Source organism: Cupressus sempervirens, chromosome 4 (genome assembly GCF_028749045.1).
Source record: "Cupressus sempervirens isolate cs-2001-9-10 chromosome 4, ASM2874904v1, whole genome shotgun sequence".
Classification (NCBI taxonomy): Eukaryota; Viridiplantae; Streptophyta; class Pinopsida; order Cupressales; family Cupressaceae; genus Cupressus; species Cupressus sempervirens.
This window is the reverse complement of record NC_143121.1, coordinates 860,182,596-860,192,202: the sequence shown is the minus strand read 5'-3', so window position 1 is coordinate 860,192,202 and position 9,607 is coordinate 860,182,596.

The window sequence follows — 9,607 nt, the reverse complement described above, 5'->3', positions numbered from 1 at the left end:
TAGATCCATTGCAATTCTAGAGATATCATACTCTCTACATACCAAATTCAACATCTACAACATACAACAAGGTAAAATCCTTATTGACAAGGTTTTTACAAGCAAGGTGAATACTTACATTTATATTTTTTCTTTATATACAGTTACATTTCAATTTGAGGTTTATTCCTCAATCTAGGGCTTGACCAAGGCAAGCCCTCATCAAAACAAAAACAAAAAAATCTAAATTTACTATATGCACGAACAAGACAAAGATTTTTTTAGTTGTAGATCTAGTAAACTATAAGCTTCATTTTCTACAATGTCTCTCCCATTTAATTTTTTTAAGTCATCCTGATGAATGCAACCTTGATGGTTTAGTTTTTGAGTGATTATGATTGAGGTCTATGAGTGGTCTACACCCTTGGGGTGATTTGATTATATTGTTACTTTAGTTGGTTGTCAATTCTTTTTCTTGATTGATGAGATTATGGTTCAAAATTATTGATGGACTTTATTGGATTATGGTTGCTCCATTTGTGCTTTGGATTTTTGCATTATTCTTCTATTAAACTTTTATTATGGTGCAAATAAATGGTTTAAATAGATTATTTTATTGAAATTAATTAAATGATAATTTATGTTATTTCACAGATTGTTGCTTTGGCTATATTGTTATTGTCCATCTACACTTGATCAAGTTGTTTCATGTGTAGGACTTATATCCCTAGTAGTGGTACATATAAATAGTGATTTGACTATTCATAATGAGCCAATTTCATCCTTGTATTTTTGTATGGACGATGTATATGTGTTAATTGAAATAATAAACTCTCAAGAATTAATTGGTAAATTTGGATTCATTATTCATTTTGACTAGACCAGTGAGGTGTTGATGCATTTAGAAGTTTGCAATGGTCAAGGAAGTTTTTGATTAAGGAAAATAGGTTTTGAAGGGTGCCTGAAACCCTGTACACATTTTTAGATATTCAATAAGCACAGAGACAAAATTACAACAAACTGAAGAGATTTGGTCACCCCCCAAATAGGGTTAATATGGTGACATAAAAGCCTATCACCAGAACAAAATAACCAACTAGGAAGCAAAGATCCGAACATAAGGATCTACCTCCAAAAAGCTAGGCACAATAAGGGAGCTTGCGATACACCCTTTGATTTAGAGTCTCCCTTGCCTGACCAAAGATTTATTTCTAAAGGAGGAGAAGAGGGCTTTTCTTTCTTTCTTTAACTACAATCCAACCATTTTCCACCTTAACTGCCTCACCAATCCAATCCCCAGAAGAAACTGAAGAGTGGAGGCCAGGGGTAGCATGAGCACCAATGGTTGAGGAAGTTATTGTAATATTGTGATTTTCAATAGTTTAATGAGAATTTTATATTTAATATTATTTATTTTACATTACTAGCTAATTTTCCATGGTTGAATTCCAAGCAATTTAATTAAAATAATAAACTCTTCAATTAATTGGTAAATCTGGATTCATTATGCATTTGTGACTAGACCGATGAAGTGTTAGTGTATTTAGAAGCCTATAGTGGTCGCAGAAGTTATTATAATATTGTGATTTATAATAGTTTAATGAGAATTTAATATTTGATTTGATTTTTTTTAAATTACTGGCTAATTTTCCATAGTTGAATTCCAAGCAATTTGAATTGCCAAATTTATTTTGGTTAAAGGAGCCAATTAGATTATTTAATGTAAATAATCTAATTTATGTTGCACTTCGTAAAAAATGTTTATATTAGCTAAGAGTGAGTTTATTCTCACTTCTCACTTCTCACATTTTAATTCAAGATTTTTGGAGAAATTCCTCTAAAACCTCATTATGAGCCTTTATTGTTTTGTTCATTACGGGAGATTCTCTTAGTGGAATGATGTGTAAGTGGTCTCGTTGGATCCATGGTAGGAAGATCTTCATTTTTCAAACATTTCATTGAATTTGGAAACCTATTTATTTTACTATGGCTTTTTTCATTTTGCCCTCTTGGTTATGAGGTGGGCTCTCTCATTTAATTATTTTGGCTTAGTTTTAGTTCCTACTTTGGATAGTAAATTGGTTAGAGGTTGAGAACTAGTATTTCATTTGATTTTGGTATGCTAGTTCTACCTGATTGGGTGAATAAAAACATCTAAGAATTTTGGTGGGTTTTAATTTGAGTACTTATGTTGTTATAGTAGTGTTTTTGCATATGATCTTGGAACTTGATTTTTATTTGATTTTTGGGAGTTTGGAAACCATTTGGATAATGGGTTTTAATTTCAATGATTTTTGACAATGTTAATTTTTGAGCAATTTTTGCATCACCTTGTTTTGTGTGTCACCCATTTTTCTCATGTATTTCTTGGCAATTGTTTTAGTCATGGATCTGAAATGTTGTCAAGTTTCCAATCTAACCATAGTTTTACTTTTCCATCATTTATATTCATGTACAATCTGTACTCCTAAATTTAGGTAGGTTGAGTTAGTTGATGATGCTTGGTGTCTATTATTGGGATTCATGTCAAATTTGCACTCTGTATATAGTCAAGTGAGATTTTGTAATTGTTTCATTGTTTCATTTCTCATATCCAACTCTTGCATTAGTATTATGTGATTTCATTCGTGTAGTTGGTTGTTCCCACACACAAGCACATGTTTGTGCTTTTGATAGGATCTTGTAAGACCCAAACACTTGAATATAGGTTAGTTGAGGGATTTTTCAATTGGGGTTTGGGTTAGGAGCCTACATTGCCTTTAGGAACTCATTGTGTGATGAGTTTGGGTATGTAGGGTAGGTGGTTGAGTGGCTTATGTCATGTACCTCGGCCTAGAAGTGGTAGACAAGGTAACATGAAGAGGTTCTAATATTTAAAAATAATTTTAACTAATGGGTAAATAAACTTAATGAAAGATAAGATTATGGAACACCTAGCCTCTTGAGGGATTTGATCTAAAGTGTGTGTTTTTCCTCTTGAAGGAGTTGATTAATAGTATAGTATCTGGCCTCTCGAGAGAGTTGATTGAAGTTACATTATAAGTCTACCATCTCGAGGGAGTCAATCGAAGGCTCAAAGTACTTACTCTACCCAACGACAAGTAATGAATCTCCACTAGAGTCTATACATAGTTATCATTAGTGGGTCTAACTAGTGACCTAATGTACTATAGTGTCTTTATGATAATACAGATGTTTATATCATGTTCTTGATTGGCATGTGTGTTAGCCATGGGTGATTGTCTTATATTATTATGGTTGGGTTATTATCTCCATGATCATGATGGGTGTGGTCCTATGGGTACCATATGCTTGGGAGGCATAACTACCTATAACACTACTGGGGACCAGTGTGCAGAGATGGCCTACTTCCATTTTTGAGGCCAGTGTTGGATATTCACTTACTTTGGTGTATTCAAAGTATGTTCTATTGTGATTTATGCTTTAATTTGGATTTATTTGATATCATGTTTAGATTATGGTTATTATGTTACTTTATGTATTCATTTATCATGATGTTGTATCTTCTTTCTTAGTTGATCTTTCTTACCACTTCTTGATTAGTGATGTTATTGGTAGATTAGCATGTTGGATGTACTTGTGCCTTATGATGTTAATGGATGGTTAATTGGTAAGAAACATCTCATGAGAGAACTCTAATGATCTTGTTGAAAAATTGATATGTGTGCTCGAGGATATGGTTAGGGCCCTTGAGGTCTCATAATATCATTATGGTATGGAGGAAATGAGCACGATTGATTTTATTTGGTTATACCTCTTTTGATAGATTTCTTTTAGTACAATTTTGTTTATGAAATTTTAATTTAATTAATGAGGTTGATTTGATGGATGTATGTATTAAGATGTGTATATTTAGCTTCATTTTTAATTTCTTAGAGATACTTTCATTCTCTTGAGTGATTATTCCTCAATTTATGTGGATTCAGTACTCCCAGGTATGGAGGTTTCATGCTTTTACACATTCCTTCTTGCATTATTTTCTTGTTTTTAGTTTTCTATCACTTGGGAAGGGCATTATCTTGCATGAGTATGTATATACTCACATAAAAGAGTAAATTCATGTACAAGTATGTATATACTTCCATGGAAGAGAGAATTCATGTGTGAGCTTGATTGGGTGTCTCACCTAGTTTGTGGAGAATTCTCACACAGTAGCCAATACTTACTCGCATGAATGTGCAAGTTATTTTTTCGCATGGAAAATAGTGAGTGTTTCAACACAATTTTAGAAAATGTAAGTTATAGTTTTTGACACCCTTTTGGGTCTTGCATCTTCCTTGGTCAGGAAATATTAGTTAGAGGGTGGATAAAATATATCATTTAAGTATAAGTTGGTTTATACTTATGATATATTTTAAATATGCAACAATTCATGTGAGATAGGTTCCAGCCCTCCAAGAGTTAAGATAAAGATTCTAGAAAATTTCAAGGCTTTAGGATTTTATATTTAGTCATATTTTAGGGTTTCAAGATCTTAGACCTAGCCAAATTTCAGGACTCAATATTTTTCTTTTAGTGTGGTGTCCAATAGATTAGTGGATGTAACCTTAAGACCTCATTTCATGCATGATTATTTTACTTCTATTGTTGATTATGTTATGGTTATTTGCAAATGGACTTGTGTGTTTAATAATACTAGGAACTTTTACTTTGGGCTTAAAGAGAACATCTTGCTTTGGATTTATAGTTCAATATTCCCTTGTTGGGATTCATGGATGCTATTTGAATCTTCTTTGGGTATTATCATTATTAGAGTGATGTTTGGTTTTTAAGTTATGATTTAGTGCTTGGGGATATTTGGAAGTGTTTGTAAGACTTCTGTTGGTGTAGGTGGACATGTGAATTTAGCCATGTTCCCTATTTTATTATCTTGATTAGATGTTTCATTCTTGCACTTGGTTAATTTATGTTGTTATTGAGTATCTTATATTAAGAAAAAATTATCCAATGCATGTTTTATCCTTGTGTTCCAAATATCTCTAGGTGGGGCATTACATTTTCAAAATTTTAAATCTCTATACTAGAATAAATTGTCTGCTTAATCAATTGTGTATATTTATCAACCATTTTCCTTGATCAAATCATCATTTAATTAATTATTTATTATATTTTATTCTATGATTTTATCACCTTATCTTAGAAGAACACATTGCCTTTTAATTAAATAAAACCTCGGTATCCTATGTTTGCACATAAAAAGGAATTTTCTAATTTAAAAAATTAAATAAAAACATTTTCTATCTACACATTGAATGTGCACTTTACAAGGTGTGATGAATATATTTTTCCTCATAATCTACTCCACTCATCCATTTTCCTCTTAAACATAACCATTGATTTTGCTTCTCAAGAATCTCGAGCATGAAGTCAAAACTAGAATAAACCTTAAGTTTTAATTTTACCTCTTGATATCTAACCATCCAAATCTCTTTAAAAGGAGGTTCTCTCCTCAATGTCTCATATCTTATGCTCATGTTATTTCTATGGTGTTTTCTTTTTTCATTTGAATTCTTAAGAACTCACTTGCACTCTTTCTGATGGAGACACAATCCAAGACCAAAATGAACACAATAGGAAAAGGGTAATATTATTATTAGTGAAAATATGCTACTACATTCAGTACAAAGAAAATAGACTCAAAGACATGTGCTATGGGCTTACAATAGTATGATTCTGGAGAAAAATCCTCCTCATAGTGCCTTCTCTCAAACTCCACTAAGAACTACCTTTATAGTTCTAGAAATGTTCTTAAATAGACCCCAAATAGTTTAGGGTTAGGAATACATTCTAGAATATGCCAGTTGGCATCTACCGCCAAAACAAAAGGTCCCAAAAGTCACGTTAGAAGTTGATTTAAAATTAGAAGAATCCAAAAATGGTAGCCCAACTTCCAGGAGGTATAACTTTTGAACTGGGACTCCGATTGACGAATCGTTTACATTTCCAGAAAGCTCTTGAAGTGATCTATAGCCCTATGGACCAACTTCACTTGTCCCCCATTTTTTGGGCCCATATGAGGCTATTTAGTTCCTAAAATCTAACTTTGAAGTGCTCTTAGGAGGTGTCCAAGAAATTTAAAACTGCAATAACTTTCTAACCATAAAGCCTTTTGACATAAGGCCATTTAGTGCCTCAAATCTAAGTTGGAACCTTTATTTTATCCAAATAGGTATCCAAAAATGAAAACATATTAAATAAAAACTATCTTTAAGAATATTCCTTGATGATATAGGATTGCCCTTACACCACTGGATGCTCTTGCATCAGACACCCAGGGTAGATTGAAAAGTGACCCTATCATTTTATGACTGATAGAGGAAAACCCAAATGGGAAACCTCCACTGCTGATATCCAAGTTGAGTCTTCTATTGGTGATCCTTTCCACTTCACCATGTACTCTTCATACTATCTATTTTTGGTACTCCTACCCACACAACTATCCAAAATCAACACAACAGGAAAAGGGAAATATTATTATTAGTGAAAATATGCTACTACATTTAGTACAAAGAAAATAGACCCAAAGACATGCCCTATGGGCTTACAATAGTATGATTTTGGGGAAAAATCCTTCTCACAGTGCCTTCTCTCAAACTCCACTGAGAACTGCCTTTATAGTGCCAAAAATGTTCTTAAATAGACCCCAAATAGTTTAGGGTTAGGAATACATTCTAGAATATGATAGTTGGCATCTATTGCCAAAAAAGAAGGTTCTAGAAGTCATGTTAGAAGTCAGTGTAAAATTAGAAGAATCCAAAAATGGTAGCCCAACTTCTAGAAGGCATAACTTTTGAACCAGGACTCTGATTGATGAACTATTTACATTTCTGAAAAGCTCTCAAAGTGATCTAAAGGCCTATGGACTAGTGTTGCTTGTCCCCCATTTTTCAAGCCCATACAAGGTTGTTTAGTGCCTCAAATCTGACTTTGAAGTGCTCTTAGGAGGTCTCCAGGAAATTTAAAACTACAATAACTTTTTAACCGTAAAGCCTTTTGACCTAATTCTTTTTTTGGAGTGCTTTAAATTATAATTATAATCATCCCTCCAACTTGCACCTTCTAACTCATCATATCTTTTTCTCAATTAAAAAATAAACCATTTTCTACTTTGACATGTATCCCAAGGTGCTCAAAAACTCTAACGCGGAAAACTAATAGTAGAACTATGAGAGTTGGAACCTTTATTTAACCCAAATGGGTATCTAGAAATGAAAACACATTAAATAGAAACTATCTCTAAGAATATTCTTGGGTGACACAACATTTCCCTTACAACACTAGATGCTCCTACATCAGTTTCATACTTGCATCTTAGATTAGAATGTCCTTTATTGCAATAGATTAGATCACATTACTTAATTAGGAATATAGTAATCTTGATCTTGTTAGTTTATTTTACATTTCTTGTTCTTACATCTTCATCTTAGCTTAATCTTTCACTTTAATTCTATCTTAGTCTTGGATTGCATTTTTTGTTAATTCGTGGATACTATCACTCTAATTGCTTGTACTCTTTGAATGGTGCACCTTGCAAGGGCTTCCATCTCATGTTTCATTTAAGGATCACCATCATTTTATTTCTTGCACATCATGGATAGAAATCTATAAGCTATCATTCAAGACTCTATTTCCTTTGGATATCTTGGATAGAAGGGTTTATAGAAGTGTGCCTAATTTTCGAGCATGCATTTTTGGTGCCTACTATGAGCATTGAACCAAGTTTCACGCTCCATTTCTTTGCATTTTTTGATTTCATTGTCATAGATCTTTCATTTTTTTTTTTAGATAGAAATATTATATAACTACTCTCTATGTTGTAGGTGATATTTCTTTCTATTGTAGGTGATATTTTACAAGTTCTAGCATATCGTCTTCTTGTAGTTTGTAGTTTCACTTGTAGTCTGACAAAATGTTAGCTTGGTCTAGTTCCTCTATCAGCTAGGCCTGAAGTGTCACCTAGTTTCTGGAGGAATATTGCATGATATTCTAGTGAATTGTAGTCTATCATACAAATGTTCTAATTTGTATATTGTTAATCTAGTGTCTTTGATCTAACTTATAGGTTAGAATTTTTATTTTTTAACATCATTCGAACAAGTTTTTTGGCAATTTTTTCTTGCATACTTTGTGCCCTAACTTGTGGTGTTGTAATATTTTCTTTCCAAAGGATTGCATTTCTCATATTAATAACAAGTGGTTTTGTAGGTTGCATTGAAGAAAGCAAAAAAATATCATTGTGTTTATTTCTTATATTGTGATTGTTGCTTATTAGTTTTCATTTTATTTCTCAAGAATGTAAGAACTCATTTGTAAGGTTTCATATTGATGTTAGGAGAGCATGCTCTTATCTTTTCAAGGAAATTATAAATCTTGACCTATTAGTGTGAATCAAGAAAGTGATTAGAGAGGTCATTCTTTAGGGGCCTTAATTAACACTTGTTTTTAAATATTTATAGAAACTGGAAAAAGGGACTGACTCTTAGTACATAACCATGGTTAAACCATTAATAGTATAATAACAAGAAAAAACTACCAACAAACCACCATGTCCATAATATCAAAAAACATAATATCCCACCCAGACAACCTAGCCCATGTGTTAACATACATATTCACATTTCTACTAGTAATAGTAAAAAAATTGGCAATGGACATCATAGCCAAAACATAAGTAATAATGTAGATCTACTAGGTTGAATAAAGTTTTCCTAGAGTATAAAAACTACTCTACCTATGCATCTGCTAGTGTATCTACTACCAAGTTTAAACCATGAAAATAAATAGTCTTTAAGGCCTAACAACTAGAATATCACAGTAAAAGTTGGACATAACTAACAACAAAGTATCATCAAGAAAAAGTAAAAAGAAACTAGCCTAAATATTGGCCTTACCTTCCCTTTCTTGGCCAAAAAGACATTGGCTTAGTCATTTGCTAGGAAGCCATAGCGCTTACCAAAGTCCTCTACACCAAGGTTGTCCTCCTCATTCTTCTATTGTAAAAGCTAGAGCATGATAACATCAATATTAGTGACCTTAAGAGAAAACTTTTCTAGAGTCATGAAACTCTCATCCAAAGCCTCAAAATATTATTCCTTGATGGTTGCCATCTCCTATTTTATATCCTTAAGATTTCTAAACACTTCCTAGCAACCAAAAAAAATTCTTTCTCGATTTCCATAGTCTATACCTGCAACAACATGGGGCTAGTAGAAACCATTATTTTATTGTTCTTTTTATGTACATGGGGGAAGTACCCATCATCATAAAATAATCTTTATGCTTTCAAGGAGAAGGGACCACACTGGAGGTCAAATCCATGACATTCATATTGAAACTAGCTAACAAATGGGTTGTGTCCTGGCTAACCTAAATTTTATTTTTTTTAAGATTTCCTCCTTCACCGTGATAGTATCCTCAATCCCCATCTCCCCCAAATCTTCCTCCTTCCCCATTCATTTTTTCTTTTCTTTTCTTCCTTCTCATTTACTTCTAACTATATCTCCTCATTAAGATCTTGATTTCTAGAGGCTTTTTGTTTCATCATGGCCCTCCTTTTAGCAAGTCTCCTAGATCTCCTTCTAACCCCCTCATTTTCTTCCTCTAAATC